Below are 17,829 nucleotides of genomic sequence, written 5' to 3' on the forward strand. Positions count from 1 at the left end.
GGAAAGGGGACACAGCCTTCAGAGTCAGCTTCTCAGCTTAAACATCAGTGACATTACCAACACAATGTACATTATATGTGGTGTCTGTTTGGAGCACTCTTCAATTAACTGTAGGTAACAGCTTCATTATAAAACTTGGCAGTTTAAATTTTAAACTTAATGTAGGCAGTCAGCCACAGGTGAATGGAATGTACAGGCAAGGTAAACTGATATTTCCACTTACTGTGTTAAGTGTTTATCAAAATTATTTCAAGTTTTGTTTTGTTTGTCTACAAAGTACTACAAGCAAGTACTGGTGTTTGATTATGATAGCTCAGCTTTTTTCTGCCCGGTCACTCCAAAGTTGTTTGTTTGTTTGTTTACAGATGCTCAAATAAATTATCTTATTTGCTTTCATACATTCTACAAAATCATCTTTAATATTTCTCAATATATCACACAATTTCTTTCACCCAGTAGATTGATAAATGTATTACTATTTAAAAGTGTCTTTGTGTGTGTGTACTTGCATGAGTTCATGTGTACCACAGGCATGGAGGAGTCCAGGAGGTGAGATTCCCTTAAACTGGAGGACAGGTCGGTGTGACCCTCTTGTGGTTGCTGGGAACTGAACCCTCTTGTGGTTGCTGGTCCTCTGCCAAAGTAGCAAGTGCTCTCAACTGCTGAGCCATCTCTTCAGCTCTCACTTAAATTACTATTGAGTTTAGCTATGAGAATTATTTCTACTTGTTGGAGAGTGGAGATTATCTCAGCTTAGCAAAAACTCGAAGTTTATAACTGAAGTTGATAAAGCCCTAATGGTCTCAAGTGCTTCTATTATGAGATGAATTTAGTTGAAATACTGTGTTTGAATAGTTATTTTCTGGGAATAACATAAATATGAAAGCAAGCATATAACTCATTTTGGGTCCTTTTTAAGGTTATACATACTGTACTGTGTTAGAGTTGGAGGAAAGGCTTTGGGAAGTTGTAGCTTCTACTAAAAGTGGGTTTTGATGGATTACATGAGTGAGTCGTTTCAGAGATGTTGGTTTAACTTTGCCTTCTGTGTCAATATAGATCTGATTTTTGGCTTAAAAAGACCATTTATTTTTTCTGTATACAACGTTCAGAAATTTCTAATCAACTGTAGTGCACACTGATGGGTGAATCTTGCTTGGCATTGCCCTGTTTAGGCAGTTCCTGGGTACTCTGTACAGATGTGGCTCCCCTTTCCTAGGCAACATCCTGGTCATCTAGCTGTTTCTATAATTGTATTTTGTTGGTCTTTCTCTGATTCTTTGTTTAAGTTGGACTCTGGAATGTAAATATAAATAAGTACTGACTGTAGGCCAGTTGTGAGGGCTCAGCTAGACCTGCCCTTCAGTGGTGGGGATATTACTACCTACATCTAGTTTTCATCTTCCAGGCTTCCATTAAGCTTCCAGCAACCTCAAGCTCATCCTCAGCTTCCTTGGATGTGAACCCACCGGCACCCTGTGTGCTCTTTATTGATAGCATTTTGTTTTCTTTCTTGTTTTGGGCATAGCCCTGTCTTTATTGAGCTTGTTAGGGCCTCGTTTTTTTTTTTTTTTTTTTTTTTTTTTTTTTTTTTTTTTTTTTCCTTTTGATTACTTTGACTCCTATTTTCTAATTTTCCCTGTCAGTCATTTTAATGTGTCCTTTCTTCATCATATATCCTCAAGCTGTAACTATTTTGGGTAATATTTTATTTGTCTTTGGTTATTTTGATATTTATAAGTTGCTTTCTAGTTGATAAATTTATTAGATTGTTTGGTCCATGTCCCATATTTATGCCTAACTTTCACCAACAAAGCAAGAGGATACACATATACTGAAGACCATTCAGAACTGCTTTCTTATGCCTCAGTCTCCTGGGTGCCATAATGATAGGTGGACGCCATCCTTCCGGGTATACCCCTCAACTTATTACACGTTTACATTGTAAGTTAACATCATTTGAAAATGATGAATCCTGGGTTACTGTTTCTGTGAGTTTTTAGAAGTAAAGAGTTTCCAGATGCCTGAAGCATATTTTGTTACAAAATCTCATCTGTAGTTTTAGCTTCAAAGTCACTTTAAAGTGATATGTTGGTCGGAAATATGTTTCTGTGTTTCTTCAAGTAGTGATAGTTATATAGTACCACATTCTTAGGTATTCCCATTGTGACTCGTGGTGTGTTTCTGAGGCAGCCGGCCTCAGTTATAGATTCAGTTACAGATTCAGGATGAGGTGACTGTATGGCTGATTGTCTCTCTTGACATTGTTCTTATTGGCATGGAGTCTTGCACTGATTGTATTGGTAATCTAAAAATTATTTTGAATTTCACTATTTCTAGACCCTAAAAGAACTTTAACATTCTCTTTATTTAAGACCCAATATTATTATGAACTCACCACTCACCAGGACGTTTATCAAGACTTTTTTGTTTTTGTTTTTGAAACAGGGTTTTCCTGTGTACCCCTGGCTGTCCTGGAACTTGCTCTGTAGATCAGGCTGGCCTAGGATCAAAAGATCCACCTGCCTCTGCCTCGCAGGAGCTGGAATTAAAAGTGGTAGCTGGAATTAAGCCACCACCAGCAGCAGCAGCCTTACTATCATGATTGTGTTCATGTATGAAAGTTAATGCTGAGATTAAAGCTGAGTTTGGGCTTAGTGTACTTTTTCTTTCTTAAATCTTAGCTTTAAAGGAAATTTTCTAAGTATTTATCATTTGCAGCTATGGGTAACATACTCAAAAGTATAGACTCTAAGACTTTTCCTAATAAGATATATCACAGTAAGATATACTTATAAAAAGCATAATAATGGAAAAATTATATGAGAGCGTAAATAAACCAAACGAAAGTAACCTGAATTGTACCCAAGGGAAGGAAATGACCAGGCCGGGCGCTGATGTCCAGAAGGCAGGAAGTTTATTTTGGAAAGCTGCCAAATTAATGCTATTGTATTAAAAACAACCAGGGCCTAAGATTGCATGTGATTTAGGGTTTTGAATAGTGGAAATTCTCCAGATTCTAGTGTGGAATGTTCTCCATTTTAAAGGGAAAATGGCTTTGAATATGTAAAGTACTTGCTATCGTTATGCCTTGTAATTAGGTGAAATAAATGACTGAATGCTAATTAAGGACCTGGAATGATTTTATAAGACTGATTCCACAGGAAGCAGGTTAAAAATGGAGCTCTAAAAAGTGATGAATGTTGGGGCTGGTGAGATGGCTCAGTGGGTAAGAGCACCCGACTGCTCTTCCAAAGGTCCAGAGTTCAAATCCCAGCAACCACATGGTGGCTAACAACCATCCGTAACAAGATCTGGCGCCCTCTTCTGGAGTGTCTGAAGACAGCTACAGTGTACTTACATATAATAAATAAATCTTAAAAAAAAAAAAAAAAAAAAAAAAAAAAAAAAAAGCACTGGCTGTTCTTCCAGAGGTCCTGAGTTCAGTTACCAGCAACCACATGGTGGCTCACAATCATCTGTGATGGGATCAGATGCCCTCTTCCAATGTGTCTAAAGATAATTACAGTGTACTCATAGGCATAAAATAAATAAATAAGGTGATGATGTCAGAAGGTTCCTGATACTCAGAGTATAAGAGATTGGAAGATGCCCTCCTGATGGAGACAACCATAGTTTCAGTCCCCTATCCACACAGCTAACTGGGCTTCATTTTTCCCACTGTGATGGGGCACCACTGAAAGAGCAAGTTGTCCTTGGTGAGTGCTAAGCACCCAGGGTGGAAACCACTTTCTTTCACAGACTATTGCTACTGTGAATAACCTTTAGCTCTTTGAATACTTTTTAGTCTAGATTCAGTTATGACAGGTACTGGGCTTTAAATATAAAAAAATGAACTTTAAAATATGCTTTAATATTACCACACCACCCATCTAAAAACTGGTTTGTGAGAAATTCTTATTTTTTTTAAGATAGGTTTTGTGTATGTGCAGCTGTGCCTCCCAACCCCCCCTTCCCCCAGTGTACATGTGTATATGTGTGTGTAGGGGTGTGTGTGTGTAGGTGCATAGCTATGTTTGTGCCTTTATGTACTGAATTGGTGCCTAGGTCCCAGGTGTTTTATTTTTATTGATATTTTAGTTAGGTTTTGCAATTCTCGTGGTAGAATCCAGGGCTTTCCGAGTGCTAGGCAAGTAGTGGTCCTACATTGAGTTCCACCTAAAGTTGAAATTAGACAGAGTATAACAGAACATCTGGACTAGAAACAACAGTTTTTTTCTTTTCTCATATAAAAGCCCACAGAGGTAGTGCCGACGTGATGTAGTAAGTGTGTCTGAGTACCAAGAATATAAATTCTTCATGTGTTTGGATTCCAAAGTTACCTCATGAACAAAATTGCAGTTAGAGCTTGACATTGAAGTTTCAGGTCTTTAAAAGTCATGTTTTGGAGATGATAGGTTGTTAAAGCTGCTGTGCAGTTGTCTCCTGCATAGAACTATGGCCATGGCTAGCTGTAAGGCAGCCTAGGCTAGCAAGCTCTGTAGGCTCTGAGACTTCGTGCAAAGGCAAAGCTTGGAGGTTTTGACTTAAAGAATAGGAGAAAAAGAGACATAGATAGTATAGGATGTAGGCAGTGGATTCTTCCTGACACAAATTAACCATTTAAAAGCAAGAAACATGTTCCTGTGTTGCTCATGTAAGGTGGAGATGCCTCTGGTTGCTTTGCAGTAGTAACAATAGAAAATGAGCACTGGCATATTGTAGCAAACCAAGAAACGTGCCAGCAAGTTTCAACTCCAAGTTAAACTCTGTGCTTTGTGTATTATTTTGGCGCTTTTTTTTTTATAGTGATAATCTTAGAGACTAAAATGAAACTGGTACTTAGTACTTGTTGGGCCAGGAAGAGTTGGGCAAGCAGGAATCAAAGAATAGGCAGCTATGCTGCACTTTACTTCAGAGACCTCAAGGGATCCTAGGGCAAGGTAGTGGGAGTGGTGGTCTTGCCAGCTTCTGCTTCCTCCTCTCCAGTTCCAAACCATCTGCCCATATATTTTTATCTCTAGATGAGAAATAAACCTGGCCATCTTAAGCTGTGTTAGTTTATCAGTACTTCTGCCAACGTTCTTTGTCTTTCATTCTGCCCTAAAACACTAAAAATCCAGAGGAAACAATGTTGTATGAGTCCTTGTATTATCTAACTTAACTATTTCTTAAACTTGGGGGAAAATGTCTTCTGTATGGTATGTGTGTACGTATGTTGTAAATGTATGTGGATGTGTATGTAGACACATGTATGCTCTAATGTGTATATGTGTGTTTTAGTCAGGACAGCCTTGGGTGTTGGTCATTGCCTTCTACCTTGTCTGAGGCAAGGTCTCTTTTGTTTGCTGCTGCATGTGCCAGATTTGGCTAAACCCTGAGCTTTCCTAGACTCTCCCCTGTCACCACCCATCTAGCTCTAGGAAGACAGAAATTACAGATGACCCTGACTTTGTGTGAGTTCTGGGGTTATGAAGTCTCCTGCCCAAGCTTGAAGCAAATGCTTAACCCACTGAACCATCTTCCCATTCCTAACTTAAATATTTTAAGAGTATGATTTCAAACATAAGGAGTTGAATATTTGAGAATGAGTAGGTAAGTATTCTGTGGATTGATAGGACCACTGTTCCATCAGGCTGTAGGATTCCACAGGCACAAATAACAAATCTGTCAGTCTCCCTCTCTGTAGGATTCCTTTTTCTCATGACAGAAAATGAATGCTTGCTCAAGCTAGGTGTCTCCCTTCGAGTTTGTGCTTCTGTAAAAAGGATAGAAATTGACTTGTGATAGGCCAGTTACAGTGAGCCATAATTTCCTTGAACTAAGCAAAGATGCCTGTCTTACTGTAAAGGTCAAAAGTAAAATTAATCACTCTCCTTTTCCTAATATTAAAAAGCACTATTCTATTCTAGCAAAGGGAGCAACAAAAATAGAAACACCCAGGGTAAGTTTTGCTTGCCAAGTGATAGTTGTTACAGCAAAGTTAGTAGGATAATAAATACAGTATAATGTAAATGATAGTCCTGAGTGTTTGTTGTGGGCTTACTGTGCGCTGAGTGTGACACTAAGTTACTTATGTGCTTTTCTCACATATGCCTGTATAAGCTAGACAGTATTAAATTTTCCATTTTTATGGATAAGATTGAAGATTTGACTGGACTGACGTTGGAGTCCACGTCTCTTTGACTTCAGGGTCTGTGTGTGCCACAGAAATGATCGAGGTGCCTGGGTTCCAGGCAGCTTTGCAGTTAGAGAGCAGTTCCTGTCCAGATTGATGCTGGCTCCAGAGGGGTGTTCTTGACATGTGCCTTGTAGAGAAGTGTAAAGGCACATTAGTGAGTGGAGAATTTTCTTTAGCTCTGAGCAATTTTTTTTTTTTCATACAGAAAGAAAGATGACTGGTGATGTATAGTTTTCATTTACAAGAACAGTTTTATGTTTTGAAGATCACTCAAATCATGCAAGTGAAGATTTTCCCCTCCTTCTCTGACCCTCAGACTTTGCACAGTCATTTAGAATTCTTAATTCCAGGTATCATTCATTCAGTATCCGAACCCCCTAAGTTCCTTTGTGTTTGTTTACAGTTAATGTGTTAAGAACCATTGACATTTGAAGATCATCAGAAGTGAAGATAAAACATCTCAAAAATTATAATGTAAGTGAATGGGAAACTGCAAAAAAAAAAAAATGGATAGAAATTAACATTGCCAGTAACATCCTTGGGATCAGATATTATCCCAAATAAAATTTGTGCACAAGTAACCAGTGGCTTCAGACTTTAATCTTAATTCCAAGTTCCAGTCAAGAACATGCTGTGATTCCTTCTGCCTGGGGAAGCAGTCATTACGTTTCAGTCACCCAGTAATTTTCCGTTTGACTTTGAGGCATGGGGTGCTTCTGTGTGCTTCCTCCCTTTTCTCCCTTAGGATTTGGAAGTTTGGTATGAGAACATGACGAATAGGGTACGAATTTTATTTGTGTGGGAGACTGTTTTCTGGTAGCAGATCTGTATGTGGCTTTGTTGTACCATTTTGTATTTCTTAGTCATAAAGAGGACAGAGAGATGCAAGCCTTCTCCTTCCCTTTTCTACCTGCTTCTTTTGCCTCTCTATTTCCTTCCAAGTTGCCAAGTATTCACTATGTCTTGTACTCTATGCACTGGAATCAGCATCTTAATTAATTCATTCATTAATTAGTTTTTCCTGAGACGGTGACTAATACAGTCCACCCTGGCCTCATACTCTGTAGCTGAGTGTGATCATGAACTTCTGATCCTCTGTTCTACCTCCCTCATGCCAGGATTACAGAAGTGCCTCACTGCACTAGATTTATGATTCTGCAGATCAAACTCAGGGCTTTTTAAATTGCTAGGCAAATCTCTGTCAATAAGTTCCTGATTCTTGAGAGCTTGGTGCTGTGGCTGCTATATTCCTGTTAGGCACATCAGGATCACTCAGTGCTTTTCAGACACTCTGGAGACCTGCATGTCTAGTCACAGGTGCTGCTAAGTGAACAGTTAGTTTGTAGTTTCCAGCTTATTCTGAATCATCAGGAACAGGTCCGAGAATTTGTACTGGGAAGTTTGAAATCCATCATTGGTTCAGATGCTTTTTGGAGTCTTCGTCAAACTCCAAGATTTTGTGGATAAGGGAAGAGACTTTGAGAAGTTCAGTTGTTTCTCTGTAAATACAGTTGAACTTGGGAGGCTGGGAAAGGTTAGTGTTTTTGTACTAAGTACCAATCCTGAGCTGGAGATTTCACAGGTCATGCTGCGATTTTTGTTTGCTAGACAGCCTCACTGTGCTTCATGTTTATAAGCCCCTACTCTGTCCCACATTTTAATATCATAACCATTCCACCATTGTACCTGGAAAAACCTACAAGCCACAGATGTATCATTTACCTGAAGGTGGTATGCCGTTTCCCATCTTTAGCCTGAAGTATGGCTGATACTGATTTGAAATCATTGTGTAAGGGAAAGCCTTTTTTTTTTTTTTTAATCTAGGACATCCCTATTCCTGTGTGGATTGAGTTTTCTATGATTCTGAAGTTGTGCTTTTAGTGTCTGAGTGGGAGGTGCTGTGTCAGGAGCAGCTCTGTCCACCTCTGTGAAGCATAGTGTTAGTTGTGATTGTGTTTACTATGTATGGAACCTGATGCTTCACACACCAAAACATAGGCCTTGCCATTGAAATTAACTTGTATTTGTAATACATTAGTATTCATTAAAAAAAATCTTATGTTTTAAACCATATGTTTTGAATTAACCATGTTACTGCACATATTTTATATTGTCTCATAGTTCCTGAATTATATCTTGTATTAGTAAATGAAGTTAGCCCACTTTTTAGAAAATATCTTATTATCATAAGATAATAAGATTGGAATTATTAGAAAGTGGGTTATAAACCGTTACAACCCAATTTCTGAGTGTTTTCAGGTATGTCTTAGTTAAAGGATGCTTCTCACGTGTTATTTGCTTTATGATGTGGGAGACCAAATGGGATCGCAATGCACAAAGTGCTGCTTGTAAGTAGTCATTCATCTGTGCACAATTATTATCCGTGGCTTTACAGATACCAGCTCCATTGTCATTGGTTTTGTAACCGCATGGTCAAAGTTGCAAATAGATTGTCTCCAAAACGAGACTTAATCTGAGAATGTAGCTCAGTTGTAGAGCCCGTGTTTGGTATTCAACTTCCAGCATTATAACAGGGAAAAGAAAGAAAAAGGGAACTTTATTATGTGGTGTTAATTCCTCACCAAAGGAATTTACTTAAGAAGTTTCATACATGCTGAAAGCTAGGTCAGAATAACACTGTATTTGTATGATGATGTGGAATGTTTTAGAACTAGAACGTCACAAGTGTAATGTAATTGTTACCTACAAGGTTCCCTTACTAGTTAACTGTATATGCTTACCGTTAAGTGTAGCTTAAAATCAGAATGAAGAATATAAATTTTGATCACCTGACTTTTGTTATTTCTTGTGCTCAGATTTTATTCCGTTGTTAAGCATATGTTACTGTTACAGAAGTAGCCTAAATGTCTCTTAAATTGTGTCAGAGTCTGTGATGGTTAGTGCCATGTACTTGAGGATATAGAATCACCTGGGATATGGGCCTCTGGATATGCCTGTGGGGAATTATCTTGATTATATTATTCCATGTGGGAAGAAAACCTCTCTTAATAGTGGTTGGGATCATTCTCTGGGCAAGGGAATATTGACTACATAGAACAGAGGAAGCGAGCTGAGCACTAGTGCATTCGTCTCTGCTTCTCGACTGTGGATGTGAGTAGCCAACTGTCTCATACTCCTGCTGCTGTGACTTTCCCACCATGATGGACTTCACCCTTGAATTGTAAGTTGAAATAAACTACTTCCTTAAGTTGCTCTAGCCAAGTATTTTATCATAGCAACAGGAAAACAAACTAGAGCAGAGCCTTAGTGATCAATCCAGATTATCACCTTTAGTATGTGAACTACTCAAGGATACTGTATTGGAAGACTTCCTTCAGCACATAGTTATGGAAGGAAATGACTAGCAGCGAAGCAGCTGAGCATCTCTACCTCCAGGTGAGGCTGTACATTGCAGCTAGGTAGCCGTTGGGCAGAAATTGCCTCTCTCTCCTGCAGACCTGTACCATCCTTCAGAGCACAAGTTACAGGTTAGGACAGCTTAGTTCTGCTGAGACAGAATAGGCTAGTCCTTAATAATGCCTGTTTACAAGGTCTGTCAGATGATCCTGGTCCAATAGGCAGAAAACTAATACTCCAAATTCCTGATGTACAGGGGCTCTATAGATAGACAGCTGTCTCTATAATTTGTCTCAGTTCTGGAAACTGTATTAGGCTTCCTATATTTTCAGATAATATTGGTTGTTCTCGGATTTCTGACGGGGTTGAAAGACTAGTTATAGTCTCATAGCCAACCCAGGTTATTTAGCATTGAGAGAATATATTTGAGAAGATAGTTTTCAGATAGTATACAAACTAACTAGGACACAACATGAGATTTATCAGTCTTTTTAAAGTTAGTATAGATAACAGAGTGTTGTATTTAATTGACAAAAATGATGGACTGGGTGTTAGGTGTATTTTGTACTTTATAAATTACAGAATGGTAACAGTTATACTTAGTTTATATTTGAGAGAAAAGGGTTTTTTGTTTGTTTGTTTTTGTTTGTTTTGGTTTGATGTTTGTTATTGGACAGAAAAGTTGAGATGTGGCAGAACCTTCCCCTCATGAATAAAGATTTCAAGGGGCCAGGCAGTGGGAAGTGGGTAAAGAAGGTGGGCTGGGAGTTTTAGAGAGGAGAGAGATGGGAGAGATGGGAGAGAGAGAAGGAAGGAAGATGGAGGAAGAGAAAGACATCCAGATTCTGTGTGGCTTTAAATAGCCGCAGGTAGCTAGGAACATCTTATAAGGACAGGACAGTTTGTCCCATCTAGGTGGGCAGCGTATATCAGTATCAATTGGCTCTGAGTTCATTGTGTGAATGTTTTATGGAGAGAGAATTTACTGATATAAATCTGACTGATGAATTACAAGCCTTTAGAGTTGAGTTTTCCCTGGTTGTGGGGATTTGTGACAGCTAACCACAGGGGACAGATAGCTGGGAATGTGAGCAGAATCCACAGCAAGAGGATCTCTGGATGGGAGGTCACTGCAAGGGGCTAGTCAGGGAGGTGGTAAGACCGCCAGAGCCAAAGAGTAGGCAGCGTTAACGTGGGATGGTGCCTTTTTAAATATTTCCTGCTACTGACAAGGACCTTCAGTGTTTGGACATGCAGATTCTCGATTGAATCAAAGCATTACAACTAGTCTCCAACAGATGGCTACATCCTAATCATTAATTAAGATGTAAAGAGAGTGAAGAGATGACTCAGAGGTCAAGAGCACTTGTTATTCTTGCAGGAGACTCAGTTCTCAGCTCCTACATAGCAGTCCACAAGCATCCATAACTCCAGTTTCAGGATGTCCAACACCCTCTTTGACCTCTGCAGGCATTAGGCATGCATGTGGTGCACATATAATCATGCAAGAAAAACACTCCCCCCCCCCCAAAAGAGTCTTGGTGCTCATGTGTTTTTGGTGCTTGCTGAAACAGATGGGTGCCCAGGTCAGAGTCTTACTGACTAAGCTGACTACCCTGCTAGTAACCCGAGATATAATCTGACAAATTTCACTTCAGAATATTTTTCTCAGTTAACTGATACATAAGGAAGTTTTCCTTGTAGGCCACATTTATGAGTCTACTTAAGTACTAATTTAAGCTGCTTGCTGAATACAGATTGGTGAATAAAATCGATTTAGAGGAGTTATTTTAGGATAGCTGTGGCTGCTGGGTTCATGTTGGAGCTTTGGAGCCCCTGTGCCTGGCCTCATCCCACCTCATGTTGACATTCATTTGATTACAGTGATTGGTGTTTACCAATTTATTAAACTTCTAAATATGATCTTTCCAAAACCATTCTGTGGGGGAAAGTCTTGTAAGCTGGTATCAGTATAAATTGGTTCAGGTTTATGTTGGAATTAACAGATCACATGCACTGAATTGATCTGGAAATAAAATGATACTTAGAATTTGACTTTGTGTCCTGGATGACCTGTTCTTACAGTGCCAAGACTAGCAGAGCTCAGATCCGTCTTGTTCTTGGAGTGAAGACTCTCATCTCTGTCAGTTCCCTTGATAAAACATCGTTTCCGACACCTCTCTTATCCTTTAGATTGGTTAAGATTAAACACCAGAGCTGGCACAGCCTTTTAAAAAAGCGATTAAACGTGCACTTACTGTGCTCTGGTGAAGTTGTTTTCTCTTTTGGAGATGGAGACAGATATTCTGACAGTAAGGCTTTTGTTTTATGAAACACACTGCAGGCCTTTTATTATTTTTTTAAGTAAATTTTTCAACAGAATGACTTAACAAGCACAAGCACATACAGTGCTTAGGAAGAACACTGCAGTCCATTGTGTGAGTGTTGAGAGCAAAATTTGCATTCCTAGAAAAGCTTTCCTCCAATCAGAATTCAGAAGGCATTCTTTAATATTCATGGTCAGATGACATTAATAACCAGAAAACCCTCTGAAAGTACCTCTTCGTTTCATGGGATATTCAACAGAAGTGGAGTTGACAGTGACGAAAGCTGCTTATGCAAAGCAGGTGGTTTAGATCTTACTGTAACAACTGTGTTCAGCTGAGCCTGGGATAGAAGGAAGATGGCTGGTCCTGCACCCTCTTGAGACTTGTTTATTAGGAGTGTGAAAAGTAGGTGACACATGTCTAACTTTCTGGGCTCTTTTGAGTTAAGCGTTTGTGGTGTTGGTTGTGTTTGTGTCTGATTTTCACTTGTACAAGGAGTGTTTTATTGGCTTTTGGATAGTGGTTTAGGAGGAATCAGCAGCGTGGGTATTGGGATCTGTTAGTGCTTGGAGTTTATTATATTCTGGTTATTACTGTTGATTGCTGCCAAGTGACAATGTGACAAGGAAGTAGTGATGGTTTTATTAACAGTCCTGCAAAACAGTGTTTCAGAAACAATAATACTTTCCTGTTATTTTCCTTAGAAAGTACAGGTGGTGGTAGACTTGGTAGTCCCAGGTGTGAATCCTCAAAATAGGTACCGACATTCATTTGTTTAGGAGGGATTTTCTTAATTTGTAAGTTTGTATCCTAAACATTTCTCTGCAATACATGTACCTTGGGGTCAGGTTCCCAAGTAAAAGAAACTCCAGGAAAGTAGAAGGTTCTTTATCTTACCTTTGACAGTGTTTGGAGAAGGCAGAGTAGCTCCTGTCTGTCTGAGGATACCTGGCTTGTATAAGGGTTCACATCAGTACTGCACTTTGCAGTAGTAGAGTTTTGAATAGGGCAACAAAGGAAAAAAAGGACATTGTGGCCCAACACCAGAGATGAGCAGATGTGTGGGCATGACTTAAGAGTCAGATGATGGTTTCTGTGTGGTTCTTGTGGTGGATGGAGCAGTGCCACCGACAGAGTGGGGGATGACTGGGGATGGAGAGTTCTGCCCCTGCCTGCCTTCAGTGTAGATTTAAGTTGTGTTCTTTCAGAGGTATGTGTGGACACAGGGATGCATTCTTTTCTGAGACCAGAAATTAGCATTTAAATAATACCGGGTTTATCCCACTTTTAAAAATGATGCTGAAAGTTTAGACAAATGCATTTGTGATGATCATTGAACACAGGGGTCTTGACTTCTACTAGGCCAGCACACAGCCATTAAGTTACATCCAGCTGGCTGTGAGGTGTTAGTGGACTTCTTAAGGGGCGATAGTCAGAATTTAATGCATTAGAGTATAATTGTAGTGCTGTTATGAGGGTATTTCTCATAGGAAAAATTGTCTGCATGAATAATGGAAAGTGTAATTGATGTCCCGGACAGTTATCCAGAGTGCTGGCTATATTCTGACCAGCTTTGCTGTAATGCTTCATTAATTTCTAAGATTGGTTCTGTTTATGCCTCCTGCCTTGGCATACAATGCTTGACTCTTTGAAGAGAGACATGAATGCTCTGGGGCATGGAGTATTGTGAGTGTGTTCTGTTGCAGAACACACTTGATTTATGTTGTTTGAATCTCACTAATACCTGCATGCTATTCAGTGCGTTGGAAGCTGCTAGTTATGGCTTTGAGCTTTGTCAGCATGTGTTTAATAATTGTGTGTTCATGGATGTATGTTTTGTGTTGTGTTTCTATGTATGTATTTGTGTGTATGTGTGTACATTTATGTGTGTGTGTTTATGTGTGTGTGTTTCCATTGAAAGCTGTCGAGTAATAGAAGAATATTGTGATTTTAATTTAATTTTAGTTCTTGCCTTTACTCACTGGCTTGGACAAAAAGGCCCACAGCAATTGGGAATGAAAAGCATATGGTGCTACAGGTCAGAGAGAGCATTTGTATGGACAGGATACAGTATAACTAAACAGCGGTTCGAGGGACAAGGCTCACATTTTCCCAGTGTTTAAATTTGTATAGATGTGCATGCACCGGGAGAGGGGAGAGGTGGGGACTGTTTTCACTCTCAGGAGCAGAAGAATTATGGAAACCATGAGACCTAGTTTAGCGAAATGATTTCAGTATTTATAACTGGTTCCTGACTCTCATCCGTCCTGTAAGCCTGTGCTCCCAGCACAGAGTCTTCCTTTGGCAGCACTCTCTGACCATGCTAATCTGTTTTCTCTCTTAATTTTCAAATTCATTTTGAGACAGGATATCATCATTTACCTATAGGTGGGCTACAACTTGCTGCCTTTGCTTCCCAAGTTCTAGGATGACAGGCCTGCCTATTCACCTCCTGCTAACTCTGCTTATTGATGTTTTGGTTGTGAGCCTAGGCTTTAGTGGCTGAGCCATCTTTCTAGCCTTAACTCTATTAAGGCTAAAGGGCAAATTATTAAGCATTTCACCTAATTTAACTTTGCACCTTTTATTTACCTCTGTTGTTGTAAACTAGGGTTCCTTTTCTAGCTTCCGTTAGCTAAAATAAGAGTTGGCCTGGTATTATTTGTGAGATAATATGCTAAATTGTTACATGTATTACTTTATTTCATCATTATAAGTATACAAATAGCTCCTAGCATGCGTTTAGTACTCAGTAGGTCCTAAGTAATTTATCTAATAAATTTAAATAAAATTAAACCTAAGAGTACTGTATGCTAGCTGTTATCATAGAGCTAAGCCAGTGTTTATTATTTCCTAAGAAAATTATTACCCTTATAAGGAGTATTTTTAGACACATTTCTCTCCGTCCTGTCCCCCATGTTCACATAATATATTTGATTTTACCTACTATATTTTTTGCTTAAAACAATAGTTTTTTGTTGTTTTTTTTTCTGCTTGTGTTGGTACACGCTTGTAATGCCAGCACTCGAGCAGTGGAGATAGAAGGACTAGGGATTCAAGGCTAGCCTGAGCTACATGAGACTTTATGTCAGAAAAGAAAATAACATTTAAAATTTTTGTTGTGTTTGGCTCTTTCTCAAAGGGCCATTTTATTCACACCTATGGGGCCCATATTCTCCCTTTGGGAATGCATGTTTTGGACTCTGGGAATCCTGTGTTACTTGTAGCCTGTATAGCAGTAAATGTATTGTTTAACCCAGTAAATACTAACTGCTTACTCTACTCCTTGGACCAGTATAGTGTTCTGGATTTGATACAGCTACTACCCATCTTTAACTGCTCCACTGTTTAGTGAACATATCAACTTGAGTAGTTTTGTGAGAACCTCACCTTCAGTGGAATCAACATTTTATATTCTTTCTGTGTTTTCCATATGTTTAGTCACTTGTTCCTTCTGTGTATCTCATGTGTCATACCATGTTTTTTTGGTTGTCTATTAAGTGATGTGACTGCCCGATAAACCAAATTCATCCAGAATTTTACCAGCCTGAACCTTTCTTGGTCAGTTAATCCATCCTTCTCTGTGTACCTGTAGTATTTCGTTTTTAAAGTTAATCTTAGAGCATTGATTTCAATAAGGTGAATAAGTTTGATAAGCACCTTCCTCTCTGGTGCCTGTTCCTTGGTAGCATAGCTAATATTGAACTCTGTGCCTCTTTACAGTGTACTCACCTAGCATAAAGTCATGACTAAGTCAACACTGAGTAGAGGATAAGTAACACATGCACAAATGCATGGTGTGGGGGCTCCAAACCCTTCAGCCTCCTAGTTCATTATTGGCAGCACCCATGCCAGCTCTGTCTGAAAAGTTCCAAGACTAACTCCATCAGTTTCACACATGACTCAGTTTTCTTCTTTCCTATGTAGTTGGCAGAATGTCTTCTTGATTAGAAGAATTGGGATCATATTTTGACTCTTCCCTTGCCCTTGATGTCTTACTAAGTCAGTGCTAAGTTCTGTTGATTCTGGTCCCTGTGTGCCTTGTGGCTACTCTTATTTACATTTTATTGCTAGTTTGGGCTCTACCGCTGTCCTTAGGAGGTTCTTGCCTTAGTGTTTTCACAATGACCAATTTAACACGGGGAGGCAAGGATTTATTTTATTTGATGTACACTTTCATATCACTGGTCATTATTGAAGGGAGTCAGACAGGAACTCAAACAGGGCAGGAACCTGGAGACAGGAACAGTCTGGATCAAGAGACTAGCCAAGACAATAAAGGATAGAACAAAAAAGGGCCATGTAACCAAAATGGCTGGATTATATAGGGAAGGTCAGCTGGGGGAGGGCAGCCAAGAGTATTGGTTATATAGATTGAACAGAGATGCTTTTAGCATGAATGAGAAGCACTTTTTTGTGTGTGTGATTTTTTTGTTTTTTGTTTTGTTTTTTCGAGACAGGGTTTCTCTGTATAGAGAAGCACTTTTAAATCTGTCCTTAGAAGACGACCAAAAGAAATGTAAAATCCTGAGCTTTGTGACTATGGTGATGCTAGTGCTTACCAGAGCTAGATTAATAGCTTGTCAGAGCTCCACTAATCAGTGTTAGAGTTCTGAACTTTTGATTACCAGAGCTAGATTAATAGCTTGTCAGAGCTCCACTAATCAGTGTTAGAGTTCTGAACTTTTGAAGTCTTAATGTAACAACCGCATAGAGGAGGAAAGAGATCTTGTGTTTACATACCTTAAAACTCTTAGACCTTTAGAACTTGTATAAATTTTAAACATTTTTCCCCATCCAATTTACCATGAGACACAGTGGTTCGTTATCGAGAATAATCATTGCAAAACAAGTTTCTTTAAATAAAATATAGTAAAAAGTTACATTGAAATCTGTCTTGTGAGTTTATCTTTTTACAGTCTGGTAGCAAGGTAAATTATGCTCTCCAGTAAGTCCTGAGACCTGATTTTTACATATGAATAGAAGGCCTGTAGCCTTGGGAAAGAAGCTGTGGTATGTTTGAAGCTTTTAAAGCTACAGTTAGCCCTTAGTATCATCAGAGATCTGAGTAGGATAAATTATAGTAAGGAGTATAATATAAATAGCCTATGTATCAATTAAAGTGACAGAAATTTCCCCATTACCTAGAGAGTTGCCCTAGCTCCTGTAGTCTCCATGACTGGGACAGTGGTGGTAGGGCTTCATCTGTCATTATAGGACAGCATTTATCTCCAGCTGCCACTTAGAGCAGTGGGCCTTCAGGACTGTGGGTAGCATTGGATATGGAAATGCCAAGGGATTTTGAGGGCTTGGATAGGGTTTGAGAAATCTGGGTGGTGAATTCAGGGCTATTTAACCCTGAAGGAGGTAGGGATTCCAAAGCAGGAACTGTTCTCCCAGAGGAGGAGGTTGGAGTCTGTCTGGGCCCTTTTGTTGTTGTTGGGGATTGCCTCTACCCAGCCTGTGAAGGTGTCCGCCAAAACCAGAAGATACCTAACACTTTTGACTGTGAGCATGTGGGTAAAGTCAAGGTGCCAGTTGGTTCCAGGGAGAGAGCCTCTGGCCTGGTGAAACGGGAAAGGGGGGCTGCAGTAACAGGAGTTGGAATCTGCTATTTGACAGATTTTTTTTTTTTTTAAATTAAAGGCAGTAGTAGTAGCCTGTAAGAAGTGCAAATCCTCAGGGGTGGGCTGCAGGTGGGCTTGAACAAAGAGAAACAAGTTTGGCTACTACGATGAAAAAGCTGGTGTAGATAGGACAGAATTTGTCCAGTGGCAGGAGGTGATAGTGGGGATGTCCTATTGTGGGTGAGATTGGTCCAGGCCTCCAAGGGCTGCAGCTCTTGGCTTGGTTATTTCTCATAGAGATGATCGAATTGCCAGTCTGATGGGACTGGCAGTCAGTTCCTATAGCTGTTGGGAGATGGTGGACTTTTAGCAGTGCTATAATTTGGTGTTAGTTGGT

At 39.5% G+C, this 17,829-nt stretch overlaps 1 protein-coding gene across 5 annotated transcripts in view; it reads left to right on the forward strand.

The window, feature by feature from the left end:
* Nucleotides 1-17,829, forward strand: part of Mtmr2 (myotubularin related protein 2) — a 57,807-nt gene that overhangs the window by 1,466 nt on the left and 38,512 nt on the right. For 2 of the 5 annotated variants that reach the window (XM_029481117.1, XM_021173113.2), the window contains exon 2: nucleotides 6,585-6,655. The exons of 2 other annotated variants lie outside the window; for them this stretch is intronic. The gene's annotated coding sequence lies outside the window, so the exon portion shown is untranslated. Of the gene's footprint in view, nucleotides 1-6,584; nucleotides 6,656-11,952; nucleotides 12,271-17,829 lie in introns of those variants that run through there. One more of the 5 variants, XM_029481116.1, reaches the window with a different exon arrangement.

The sequence above is a fragment of the Mus caroli genome, chromosome 9 (assembly GCF_900094665.2).
Source record: "Mus caroli chromosome 9, CAROLI_EIJ_v1.1, whole genome shotgun sequence".
Taxonomy (NCBI): Eukaryota; Metazoa; Chordata; class Mammalia; order Rodentia; family Muridae; genus Mus; species Mus caroli.